Source organism: Rousettus aegyptiacus, unplaced genomic scaffold (genome assembly GCF_014176215.1).
Source record: "Rousettus aegyptiacus isolate mRouAeg1 unplaced genomic scaffold, mRouAeg1.p scaffold_m13_p_15, whole genome shotgun sequence".
Lineage (NCBI taxonomy): Eukaryota > Metazoa > Chordata > Mammalia > Chiroptera > Pteropodidae > Rousettus > Rousettus aegyptiacus.
This window is the reverse complement of record NW_023416290.1, coordinates 9,387,954-9,402,372: the sequence shown is the minus strand read 5'-3', so window position 1 is coordinate 9,402,372 and position 14,419 is coordinate 9,387,954. Positions and strand designations below refer to the sequence as shown.

At 34.6% G+C, this 14,419-nt stretch overlaps 1 protein-coding gene across 1 annotated transcript in view; it reads left to right on the top strand.

The window, feature by feature from the left end:
• The window catches only part of CUNH8orf34 (chromosome unknown C8orf34 homolog), a 254,464-nt gene that overhangs the window by 230,417 nt on the left and 9,628 nt on the right, over nt 1-14,419 (top strand).

The window sequence follows — 14,419 nt, the reverse complement described above, 5'->3', positions numbered from 1 at the left end:
ATATGTATTACCTGTTATATTCTCATAATAGAGAAGGCTAGAGAAAAGAAAACGTTATTAAGAAAATCATAAGGAAGATAAAATACATTTACAGTATTTATTGAAAAACCCATGTGTAAGTGGATCCGCGCAATTCAAGGTTGTTCGAAGGTTGACTGTGTATAGAAACTGTTCTAAGTTCACAAAACATATTAGTATTACAATAATACTTAAGGCAGAATATACAGCTCTTGATTTAAATAGCTAGATTATAATCACAGCGAAGACCGGATTACCAGAATTTGGTATGACTCAGTGCATGCTCTGCAGGGATTCCCAGACACCTGGGTTCAGCACTCCAGATGAGAGGTTGGTGTCTGGACTATATAGAAAAAACATCAACTTTAAAAATAATAACTATCAAAGTTTCCTTTTTTTTTTTTTTTAATTAACAGTAGCCGTCAGAGAAAAAGTTAAATTGTAAGTGATAATGTAGTTCTTGTGATAATCGGTGCGAAGTGATTAATTAATAATTCCCCTGATCCATAGTTACCAGAGATACCCAGCGTGTCACATGGGTAACTTTATGATTCTCTAACCAGGGGGATCCAGGAAATTCCTCTTCCAGGTTAAAAAGCGTTAAAAATGTTCAAAAATGTTCTTAGACCACTTCCGTAGCCACAGGCTTATGTGGACAGAGGGGGCGCGGGTGGGAGAGGGGCCTAGGGGTCAGGGTACTTAGATGAGATAGTGGCAAAGTGTCACTCAGATGGCACATTCGGAAATACGGCGAGTAGTACGGTGACAGTGTACAGATTCTGTTGGAGGGAAACAATGCCTCCTATGGAAAAAGCTGAGGAAGACGCCAAGCAGATTGTGCTTCAAGCAAGTACAAAAATAGAGTATTTTGGAAGATCTTTAATGCAAGGGATCTAAGTAAAATGGTCGAGGAGGAGAGCAGCATGGGATACAAAGAAAAGAATTTCCCAAATTTGAAACAATAGTGGCCCAGAGTTTTTAGGAAAACAAATATGAGCACACTTATATTCCCGCCGGCCCCCACCCCCCCGCACACGCACACTCTTTACATTTAGACATACATAAATTCTCATTCTGTAGCTTGGATTGAATAATTTTCACCAAATGTTTTTCAGGACTTCATAAATTTTGCCTTTAAAAAAACCTTCACACTAATGTTTGGGTGCATGGATTGTATAAAGACAATATGTGGCTTAGTTTCAACACACAGGTGCCCAAAGTGGGCAAGACGTACAGGTAAACAGGATGCACAATGTGTTAATACCACAGTCGTGCCATACTGATAATGAACTAGAACTTAAAAGCAAGAAAAGAATCAGTCAAAATTGTGTATTTAACCCAAGTCCAAATTCAGACTTATTTTCTTTCTCTCAAGTCCATATGTATCCAATAAGAATTAAGTCTGGAAATTCACTGAATAATAAAAATCCACAGAATTCTTCAACCTCTTTTTTTTATCCTATTGAATTGCATGATAAGACCTCAATAAATATCAGAAGAATTAATAAGCAAATGAATGAATGAATAGATTTCTTTGATACTTTCTAACTTGTTTATCAGGATAGTTGGAAATTTAACAAAGTAAATAATTATGACCAAATAATTATAAAAATTATTTATAGTTGTATTAAAATGTTAATATTGGATTTATAGTTTTGCCATGGATTTTACCATATGGTCTGTCAATCACTCAGAGAAGGCCATTCTTGAATGCTCCTAACCATAGACCTAGAACCAAAACTATTTGATTTCAGCAATATTGTACTTTGAGATGACCCTTGACCGTGGTAAATTGTTTGAAGTAAAATCAGAGTTTAAACATAATTAGATAATAATAGGAGCCATCTGGAAGTGGAATGCCAGCTAGAACTGGTGCCAAGCTCACAGCACGGGGACGCAAGCATTTTTCAAGAGAGGCACCCCACATTCAGGTGCGGGGCCAAGTGTTAGGGGGAGCCTCCGGGGCAGCGGCCTCTCCACTGATGCTTGTATTCAGCGTGTGTGAAACAGCTGACAAGATACATAAAAGTCACCCACCTCTTTATTTTCTGAGCGAAAGTAAATAAATGACATCAATCTATGCGAATCCAGCATCCGACTGAGAGTCTAGAAGCTCATTTACTACAAATGTATTAGTGAGGAAAACTACAGATTCACCATTCCAATATCCCTGTTTCTTAACTCAGCTTTCTATAAATTATACCTACGCAATTTTATGGGATTTTCTAATTTCTCCTGAGACAAAATTATCATGGCAGAAGGTTTTCAAATAATTCCAGGATCTCTGTAGTGGTGCATATTTCTTATCACACTAGCTCAAATAAGTTTTATTAAAGAATACCTTTTAAGAAAAGGTGTCTTGAATAATTGCATAGGATATTTTTAAAACTTTTATTATTAACAAGATTAGCAGAACCCTTAATTAAGAATATTTGTTCTTTACTCTGCTTCTAATATAAAAGTATAAATAACAAGTTTAAAAAATTATGTCAGGGTATGCTTATTTTGATCTCTCAAGTTATGGTCCAAAGTCAATATGTAACCTGAATCACAGATATTTGAATCTTCTGGGATATGTGTTTGCTACTCATGTTTTTGGACTCCACTTTAGACCTGTTGAATCTGAATCTTTGTGCATGGAACACTGAATTCTGCATTCCCAATAAACTCCTCAGGTGTTCTTTGGTTATTCTAAAGACTGAGAACTGCTAGAACGAAAAGTCAGTGAATCAGAGGGTGATGGTTTCAGCACTGTCTCCACATTGTTGTTAGATCTTGGACCTCATTTCCCTAGGCTGCTTTTCCCATCTGTAGGTTAGTTTTGGATAGTGTTTTCAAGTTTCTCTGCTGTAAAGTGATGTTTAACTCACCTTTCTAGAGTTCTTTGGAAGCAAGTCACTAATTCTAGCCCTCATTCAAGAAATATGTTGTTCCAATGACTTCTGGCTTCTATAGCTCCTGATAAGAAGTCAGCTCTTAATATTATTGAAGAATCTTTGTATATGATGTTATTTTTCTGCTTTCAAGTTTCTTTCTTGGTCTTTGTCTTCTGATCAAGCAAGGTGTTATGTAGGTCTGGATATCACTGAGTCTATCTTATTGAAGTTTCTTGAGCTTCTTGGGCATGTAGATTAATGTTTTCATTAAATGTGTGAGGTTTTCAGCCATTATTTTTTCAAATATTCTTTCTGACCCCTTTTCTCTTACCTCTCCTTTTGAGACTCTGAGTATGTATATTTTGGTATTTGTGATGGTGTCCTATGAAGTCTCTGAGGAACTGTTAATTTTTTTTTCATTTGTTTTCTGTTCCTCAGACTGGAATTCAATTGACCTGTATTAATTTCTTTGATTATTTCTTATGCCAGCTAAAGTCTGCTGTTAAGATCCTCTAGTGAATTTTTCATTTTAACTCCAAAATTTCTATTTTGTTCTCCTTATGGTTTTTATATTTTATTGATAGTCTCCATTTGATTGAAGTTCATTCTCATATGTTCTTTTAATTTATTTGACATGATTTCATTTAGTTCTTTGACTTTATCATAGTTGATTAAAAATCTTTGTCTAGTAAGTCTATCATTTAAGCGTCCTTGGGGAGAGTTTCTGTTCACTGTTTTTTTTTTTTTTTCCTCTTTATGGACTGTGCTTTCATCTATACTAGCATGTGTGATATGATGATTTATGAATCATGTCATTTATTTTTTTATTTGTTTAAAACTGGACATTAAATATAATATGATATGACAAGTCTAGAAATTGGATGGCTACCCCGGATTTATTGTTGCTGCTGTTTGTTTAGTGATTTTTCCGAACTAATTCTGTAAAGGCAATATTATTTATTGTGTGCAGCCACGAAAGTCTCTGCTCCATAGCTCAGTAGCCAGCTAATGATTGGGCAGGGCATCAGAGCATGCCATGAATGCTCCAGCAGGTTACAACTCTGCTTACACAGAGCCTTTCAGGTGGCCAGAGGTGACCCAGGGCCTTATCAGGTCTTTCCTGAGCAGATGCATAGCTGTATCCTTGTGGCCTTCTAGGTCCCCAGAAGTATGTCAGAGCTTTTGAAGGCATCCAGTAAACATCTCATTCACCAGATTTTCTTTTTAAAATTTTTTATAAGGTTCTTATTCGCTCCAACTGGTATCACTGCCCCAGGCAGCTACTATGTAAAACTATTGCCCCTGAGTGTTTTCAACAGATTAATAGAGACAGGATTTCTCACTGTGTGAACTTTAATTCAGGTCAAAGGAAAAAGCATTCAGGTGAGGATTTTCCAGGCATTTGGTCAAACAGTGAAAATTTTCTAGATAGGGACATTTAGGGGGAACTGACAAGGTTCTTCCCCTCTGGAAGATGCTAGGCTGCTGTTTCATAGCTACAGTTATTGTGAGGCAGCTGATTTTCAAGGCTCCTACAGAGCTGGAGAGAAGGGTGTTGATATTGAGTAATTTAATGATCACACAGCTCACGGTTCTTATTGAGAGCCTGCTGCTTTTCTTTAATAAATGTTTTATGGATTGTTTCAAGTTTTGGGTTAATTTTCAGAGTTCTAAAAAAGCGGATTTTGGATTTTTGCCAGTGTTCTCATTGCTTCTACATAGGAGCAGATTCTTGGAGGTCCCCATTCCAGAAGTGCATCTCCTCTCCTATTCCCTTTGATTTCATCAGCCTAGTTTTCTCTTTGGGGGGTGGCAGTATGATATCTTTATAATGAACTATAGAACCAAACAATATCTGTTTCTTTGAAAAGCTATCGAAAAGCAATTTTGTGGTAAAATAAGTTTGGGGAAATTCTGCACATAATTATGTGTGAGAGACTCAAATTGTAAGATGTACCATAAATATAACAACTTTTCAAGAGGAGCAAGGCTGCTCTATAAGTTTTAAATGGACAGATCAATTGTAATCAGCATCCTGGCTTAAAATGGGGGAAAATATTGTCCATTGTCCACTTAAAGAAATACTATACAGTAGTTTCTAAAGTATTTATCTACTAAAGTCACTGGGTAGTCCTATAGTAAGATCTGCTTGACTGTAGTTAGCCCAGTTTTTTATTTTGTTTTTATTTACTTGTTTTCGAAGAATGCCTATTAACTCCTGTTTTCAAAATGGCTATAATTTGCAGAATGCCCGTTAACTACTGGAAGAACAGTGGAATTTTAGGAAGTGCTAATCTATTCTAATCCTCTCTATTCTTTCTAGTATGAAGAGGAAATTGATGCACTAATTTCCTCTTCATACTAGAAGATGTAGGCTTGTTGATGTCACCAAGTTAGTAGCCAAGGGAGGAGTAGAATCTAGAGCTCTTCTTGGGGCTCAGTGGCGTTCACCCCTATTGCTTCATCCTTCACTCATGACGTCCCTACAGTCCCCTTACTGGGGAGTGTCGCAGTCTATGCCGTGACTCTTGAGAGCCAATGTGCTTGGGGTACAACGTGTTTGAATTCAGGATTTTCCTCTCTCCCCAGGATATGGCCAGGCTTTCTACATTGAGACAAACCTTTGTTCTCTTTAAGCTACTGTCAGGGTATTTCTTTCTGGGTAGTCTCCCAGGATTTGTATTTGAGCAACGCTTGAGGTAGTGGTGATAGACCACAGCTTATTATCTTGCCGGGTGCAAGATAAGGAAGGCCTATCAGATGAAAGGACAGAAAGCTTACATTGAGAAGTGATGGACTGTGAAAAGTATAAAGACCAAAATGAATTAATAGCCAGGTAGGTAAAGTAGGTTTCAAGGCTCCATGAAACTTGTAACTCTCAGATTTGAATGCTAACCTTTGCTAGTACTAGGGTTGTGGCCTCAGAACTAGGGACTGCATACCTCAAGAGATAAGTGAGATGGGACTGAGATGTTTTTTTCTTATTTAAAAAGTCAACTGCTTTATCCCACACAACACATGTATTTGTACAGAAGAGATATACACACACTGGAAACAACCAAGAATAAAACAATAATAATACAATAAAAATAGCACAAGGATAACTGGAAAGGCAAGATCTTTATGTAAAAAAGACAAATTTTTTGACAAACTGTAGTTATTTTTGAAGACCAAAAGAAATCTTGAGTTTTAAATCTCACTTTTCACGTTCAATTTTCTATGAGTGTTAAGAAAATTCTAAACCTTCTCCTAAGAAGTTCAGGACATCTGAACTCATACCAGACAATAAATCTTTGAAATTAGGTATATCAGCATTTGTATGTTTGGTATCTATTATCATCAAAATAGTTAAGGATTGATCTTTAACCAATAAATAGAAAGGTAATTCGATAATTACTGTTAATTAGCCATTGGAAGCAAAACATTCTAATATCAAATTGTAACTTTTCATTATAATAATTGTAGAGAATTATTTTGGTTATAAATATATTTTTGCAGTTTCTAGAAGCCAAATGCCTCAGAATTATTCATGTAACAGTCTTACTTTGAAATGTTTCCCCATATCTGTGATAAAAATCTGATATTATGAATGGTTCGATTTATTTCCAAGCTCCTAGAAAAAGTTTAAATGATAGCATTTAATAACATAAACATCATCTCACCAAATAAACTGTTATAAACTGTAATGGGAAAATGTGTCAGGATGCTCAGCAATATAAGATCACATGCTTCAAACTACCTGCTTTATTTAATAAAACTTCCTTGCCACATGCAGTAGGAGTCAGAAATTCCATAACACGTATCAGAGAAGGCTGTATGTGAGCAACAGGAGAGCCGAACTGTTCTTTCGGAATGCGGAATTCTGTGGATCAGAGTATTGTAAGGAGTCAAATTCTTTAAAATTAAAAATAGTAGATACAAGTTCCAATTTTTTGTTATTGTAAAAAATCAAAGGTATAAACGAGTGGCACATGTTCTAATACCTTTTCTAAACACTTTCTGTTTGTCCTGGAATATTCTTATATTTGCTCTAAGTGTGGCCTAAAAGTACAAAATAAAATAATGAATACAAAATGAAGCAAAATCTAGTTAATTCTTAACCTTGATGGATTTAGCGTAGGGGGCAGCCTGTATCGGATGAGATACCTTTCATAAATGAGAAGAACGTATTGGCTGACTGCAAGTGAAGCCTGTTTGTTCGTTCTCTATGAATCGTGTTGTGTTTATTTTCAGGTACTGCAAAAACTTGAACATGTTCACATCAGCCAAATTATTCTATGATTTTTTTTTCAATATTTACCTGCTTTACCTCACAAGTTAAATGGATCTGGACATTTGTGTCCAAAAACACAAACTTAGTTAAGATTTTCCAATAAGTTCCATATGCTCCCCAGGTCCGATTATCTCCTTAGAATAGTCATATTTATGGACCTAGAAAAATCAACAGACTTCTAATGAGAAGCTGCCATGTGTTGGGCTCTATGGCATGGGAGATGAAAAAAAAAAAAAAAGAAAAAACAAAAACATATAATCTCTTTTCTCTAGTAAGTTACAGAGACGTGCATAAACATATGTGTCATGAGGCATACTATTTCTTAAGCGGTAAACAGAATGTTAAGGAAACCAAAGGAGGGAAATATCACATGGATCGGGCAGCAAGAACATGGGACTAGAGAGATCTTCATGAAGAAAGTAGTGTCTGAACTGAGAAATGGGTAGGATTTCGAAGGGCAGGGTTGGGCAAGAAAGTCTTATAGCAAGAATAACAACAGCTTGGGCAAGGACACAAAGATAGGAAGAGCATCGATTTTGAATGTAGCAGTTAATACAGTTTGGAGAAGACATTGGTTACTTTTATGAGATTAGAGAGAAATAAGTCTAGAAAGGTATGTCATAAAAAAAAAAAAGAGGGTCCAAATTTTAAGAAATGTGAATTGATAAAGTAGACAGTGGGGAAATCTTTACATAGAGAGGAACTCTGAGAAGCATCTTCATATCCACAGCTTCGGGGAACACCAAGACAAATGATAAGGAGGCTCGGGTGTTTGGCCATTTACATATTTCTTAATGTGATGAAAAGAAACCAAGTTTTAAAACTACCTATGTACTAGTCATTTCAAACAGACTATCTCTCTATGACAAGTCATATATAAAAGGCCTATAAAATAAATAGTGTTTATAAAACTGTCTTCTTCATTAGGTAAAGAAGATAAACATGGACCAGTAATGCAACCTAACTTATAGGAGGAGAATAACTTACTGCAAAAGTACTTTTAAAAATTTTCTTGTTATTTGGTGTGATTATAAATCTATCAATTAAGTATCAATAAATATACTCAACTCTAGTAATTTCATTCTATAAAACAGTCAATTTTAGAGCAAACTCTTACCTAAAGAAGTCTCAAAGCACATGATTTATATATTTTTGATATTAACCCCTTATCAGAAATATAATTTGCAAATATCTCCCAGTCTACGGATTGCCTTTTCATTGTTCGATTGGTTCCTTTACTATGCAGAAACTTTTTAGTTTTGATGTACTGTTTATTTTTGCTTTTGTTGCCTGAGCTTTTGATATCATATCCAAAAAAAAAAAAATCATTGCCAAGACCAGTGTCAAGGAGCATTTTTTCTATTTTTCCTTTAAGAGATTTATAATTTTAGGTCTTACATTCAAGTCTTTAGAAACATTTTGAGTTGATTTTTGTGTCCGCAGTGAGATAAGGGTCCAGCTTCATTCATTTGCATGTGGATGCTAAGTTTTCCCAACACCGTTTGTTGAACAGACTGTGTATTCCCCATTGTGCAGTCTTAATGCACTGGTGGAAAATTAATTGACCATATATGCTTGAGTTTATTTCTGGGCTCTCTATTCTGTTCCTTTGGTCCATGTGTCTATTTTTATACCATTACTATACTATTTTTATTACTATAGCTTTGTAATGTAATTTTGGAAGTATGATACCTTTAATCCTGTTCTTAAGATTACTTGGCTCTTTAGAGTCCTTGGTGGTTTCATAAGAATTTTAGAATTGTTTTCTCTTTCTGTGAAAAATACCGTTAAAATTTTATTAGGGACTGTGTTGAATCATATCACCTTATCTGGACATTTTTGCAATAATAATTCTTCTACGAACGTGGGATTTCTTTCCATTTATTTGTGTCTTCAGTTTCTTTCACCAATATGTCATAGTTTTCGGTTTACAGATCTTTCATGCTCTTTATTAAATTTATTCCTAAACATTTTTTTCTTTTTGATGCTATTGGCAATGGGATCATTTTTTGATTTCCTTTTTTGCCTAGAGCATTGTTAGTGTAAAGAAATGGAACTAATTCTTATATGGTACTTTCATATCCTGCAACTTTACTCCATTTACTTATTCTAACATGTTTATGTGTGTGTATCTAGATGTTAAGGTTTTCGTGTCATTTGTGGTGATAATTTGACTTCTTCCTTTCTGATTTGGATGACTTTTATTTCTTTTTCTCGTCTGGTAGCTCTTGCCAGTACTTCCAGTACTACGTAGTATTGAGACTGGGCATCCTTGCTTTGTACTGGATCGTAAGAAAAATATTTTAGTTTTTCTCCACTGATTACTATGTTACCTGTGGGATTTTTATAAATAGCTTTTATTGAGGTGAGGAAATTTCCTTTCATACCTATTTTATTAAACCATATATCTGATAAATATTAAATATCTAAGAAATGTATACAACTCAATAGCAAAAAATAAAATAAAATAAAAAACAACAACCAAAACAAATAATCTGATTTTAAAATGGGCAAATACCTTAATAGACATTTTTCGAGGACATTCAGATGGCCAAGTACGTGAAAAGGTACCCAACATCATTAATAGTCAGGAAAAAACAATCAAAACCATAATGAAATAATCATCTCATACCTCTTAGGAGTGGGGCGATTATCAAAAAGATGAAAGGTAACCAATGTTGGCAAGGATGTGGGGGAAAAGAACATTTACACATTATTGCTGGGATTGTAAATTGGTATAGCCATTATGGAAAACATAATGTAGGAATGTTTTTCAAAAAACTAAAAATAAAACTTCCACATGATCCAGTAATCCCTCTTCTGGGTATATACTCAAAGGATATAAAATCAGTACCTCAGAGAGATATCTGTGTTCCCACGTTCATTGGAGAAGTATTCACAATTGCCAAGATATGAAAGCAACTTAAGTGTCTGTCAACAGATGAATGGATAAAGAAATGGTGAGATACTGATTATATATATAATGAAACATTAACCAGGTTTTTACAAAAGGAGATCTGGTCATTTGCAACAACATAGGTTATTAGAGGACATTATGCTAAGTGAAATTAGCCAGACACAGGAAGGAAAAAAAACTGCACGATTTCACTTACATGTGGAATCTAAACAAGTCAAATATATAGCAGCAGAGTAGAACGGTGGTTACTAGGGCAGGAAGGTGGGGGGAATGGTTAGATATTTGTCAAAGGCTGCATAGTTGTTGTGTAGGATGAAAAAGTCTAGACACCAAATGAATAACATCATGACTATGGTTAGTTTTAGCTATTATGTTCTGGAAATTTGCTGAGAGAATAGATTTCAGGTGTTCTCACCACACACACGCACACACGCACGCACACGCACACACACACGGTATTATAAGGAGATATGTTAATTAACTTGACTGTAGTAGTCATTTCATTACATGTGTGTATATCAAATCATCATGTTCTACATTTTAAGTACATGTAATTTATATTTAAAAATAAAGTATACATGACCATTTCCTATAAAGAGATTGTGAATTTTGTGTGGGTTACTGCCTTCTCATAGTGTAGGCAGGCTCACAGACTCCTGGCTGTAATTTCAGAGAAGGGAAATATCTTGAATGCCATTCATTCAAGCTCTTAATTTTATAAGCATGGAAACTGAAGCCCAAAGGGATAACAGTGACCTTCACAGCTCTTCAGCTGTTTAGTTGATCAGAGGTGAGGAGCAAAGAAAATTTCCACAGAAGTTAGCACCTTCTGCTTTTCGTCTCTGACTGGCTTCGTTTTTGTGCAGCATTCATGTCGTAGACCCAAAAGAGAAAGTCAGATTGGGCATCTTTGGCCAAAAAATAAATGTGTATCTAGAGAAAGACCATCAGTCAGGGCAGTGTACTGGCCATGAGACAGTGTTTGCATTTTTCTCGTTCAGATTTGCTTCTCGATTTTAGGTATAACTCTTGAAAAACACTATGCCGCTGTGTAATGGCTTACTGCTTTTGTTAAAAGCCTGTCTTTGCACTCAACTTCCTATCTAAGTCTGTATTTTCAAAGGACACTAAGTTGATTGTTTATCCCTATGTAATAATATTTAAAGCCAAGAGACTATGAGCTAGTAGCCCGTAGGCTGGATCTACCTGTAGACATGCTTTTGTTTGGCCAGGACAGTATTTTAACACAAAAATAAACTTAAGCTAATGTTTAAAAATTAGGGGATATCTAGTGAAAAAAAAAATGCAGATATTCATCTCTGAAAAACAAAAGCTATGCCCTTGCTAGACTTGTTCGTTTCCTAGCAACAGCTACCTTAAGGTGAGTAGCAGTCGATGACAAATATCCCCTCCCGTGCCACAGCCCTCACTACTTCCTGAGGTATCCCACCAGCCTGCTTTACTATTTATGTTCTAGTCCTGCCCTAGAATGTAAGGTAGCTGTCTCTGCTCCCTGGTAGGATCGGGGGCTTCCTTGTTAGCCAAAATGATCTCCCTCGGCTGCTCAAGGTTTTTCTGTTCACATTGTCATACTGTCTAAAATGTTACCAGCTCCTGAATCCTTTCTGATTTCCAGCCACCTCTCTCACAGACATGTTCTATAGTGTTAATAAGATAAAGTCCACCAAAGTTTACATTTGGAGCTTAATGTAAATTAGTTTCATCTAATGACATTTACTTAATACTCAACTGAATCTAGCTAATGAAAAAATAATAAAAAAAATTATATATGTCACCACTCAAAAAAGTTCTTTTATTATTTTAGTGATTTCCACCCCACTCCCCCCAATTTTTTTTCAATGTACATTCTCTCTCTCTCTTGTACAGGCATGCGCACACACAAATACACACCTGAAATCATCTGTACAGTCATCTACACAATAATATATGATGATATCCATCCTATGTACAGTTTTGTAAAATGAGTTTAACATTACAATGAAAATATTTTACACATTGTCAAATATTTATAATATATGATATTTATAATATGTTTTAAAAGATAAATGCATAGTATTTCATTATCTGAATGAACCAAAATTTATGTAATTATTTTTGCATGGTCGGACATACCATTATCTGTTTTAAAATCATTTAAAATAATACTATGAGGAATATCTTTGACTTTCATCTTGATAGATATTCATGATGCATATTTTTAAAGTTTATTAGATGAATTGCTAAATTTCAACCTGTTTTTAAAATTCTATATGGAATTAATGAAAGGATAATTTTAGTTTTAATATAGTGATTGAAGAAAATAGCGTTATATTTCTTAAAAGATGTTTCTAAAATTCTTCTATTTGATTCATAAAAGCATATTTTTTAGTACTTAGGTATTAAATCTTTAGTCAAGATACTATGAAAAGTACAGAATAAGGAAGATCTGGTCTCTATCCTCAAGAACATTTTAATTGAGGGGAAAAGATGAACATGTATGAAACAATTGCAAAGTTTTGAAGATGGAAAATTTGTTTCTTAATTGCGAAGTTTCAATACATAGAGTTTTAAATGAGAAAATGCTTTAACAAAACTAAAGGAATCTGATCGATTTTTAGTGGACTCAAATATGTTTTATTAGATTATAATTATTTCTGAAACTAGATTCAGCATCACTGGAGATATACTGAAGGTCTTATTGGTGATTTTCAAAAGAACATTTGCCATATGACAGAATAAACCTTTCATGAAGTACCAAAACGAAATTCTCTCTATAGAAAATTTTTTAATACATGTTCATAAACATAAAAACCCTATTGTAAGCTATCCGAGAATAAGGAACATTTTCAACACTTTTTAAAATTGTGAAATGAAATATAATACATGTGCAGAAAATTACAAAATACATATGTTTACTTAAGTTAAAAAATGGCAAAGTAAAACACCCATTAACCACCATGCAAGTTTCAGAAAAAGCCTGCCCTCAAAACTCCTTTCTTGTTTAATCACTCATCGCCATTGGCAAAAAGATAGACATTATCTTATAGGTATTCTTTCCCTTACTTTTCTGTGTACTTAACTACATATTAATGTATTTTAATTACTAAGGTTTAGAATATCTTGGTTATGGTAGGAATTTTCATCTCCTTCCTGATCTACAAAGGAAAGATTTCAGTAGTGTACTATTAAGTGTGATATTTGCAGGTTTTATTTGTTTGTTTGTTTGTTTACAGTTTTGTAAATACACTAAGATGATGAGAGAGGGAGAAAGAGAGGGAGGGAGGGCAGGAGGGAGGGAGGGAAGGAAAGAAGGAAAATATGTTTCACAAGATGGTTGCCTGCCTCACTGATTTTTAGTTTGTATTCTTTTCTGATAATGCGAATTATTTAAAGTTTAAATGTTTTCTTTAAGTCCAGTTTTATTTTCATCTTATATTCATTAGGATCAAAAAATAATCTCTGTATGGATCGTTAAAATCATTTGAAGTATGTTGAGACTTACTTAAATGACCCAGTGTAAAGCCATTTTTGAACAAATATTTAGAAGCACCCAGTGCTTGAAAAAAATGAGTAATGTGTATTTTACGGTGTTAGGTGGTTTTCTCGATGTGTTCATTTAGTAGATTTGTTTACTTGTATTGTTCAGATCTGTCATGTGCTTACTAAATAATAATAATAATAATTATTATTATTATTATTATTATTATTATTATTTGGTGTTCATCGTCTAACTCTGTTTCTATTCTCTGTTGTTTTTCTTGGCTTTTGATCACATGGTCTTGTCACCACATATGTATGCTTATTTTTGATTAACTGTTGAAAGTATATATGAAAAATTACAGAGATAATTTGAGGCCTAGGATGATGTTAAGTTCTTTCAGAGAAGAATTTACTCTGCTTCTGAAAGAGATATTGGGGTACTAGCAATCCTAGGTTATTTGAAATTCAACAAGATTTTGAAAAGATTTTAAATTGGTCTTCATTCATTGGGAGGACTGGCATATTCACATTTTGGGTCAGTCCTCTTATACAGCATGACCCTTCAGAGTAGCAACCCCAAATCTAAGGACTTAATTTGGGTCACCCTCCCCAGGAACAGTGGAGCTCCAATTCTTGTCCTGTCAGCCTAAGAGTCTTTTGCGGCCCTTCTTCAGATTGTCAGCCTCTGAGGAGTTTCTTCTGTAACTGATAGGTACCTTTAGAGAAAGCATGTTCCCAAATTTTATACTCATTTCTGTTTATTTTCTCATTCTTCTGTATATTGACTGCTTAATATTTTATTCTTTCGAAAGATGTCTGATGCTTTCACGTAGGCTTTTAAAAATATTTTGTCCA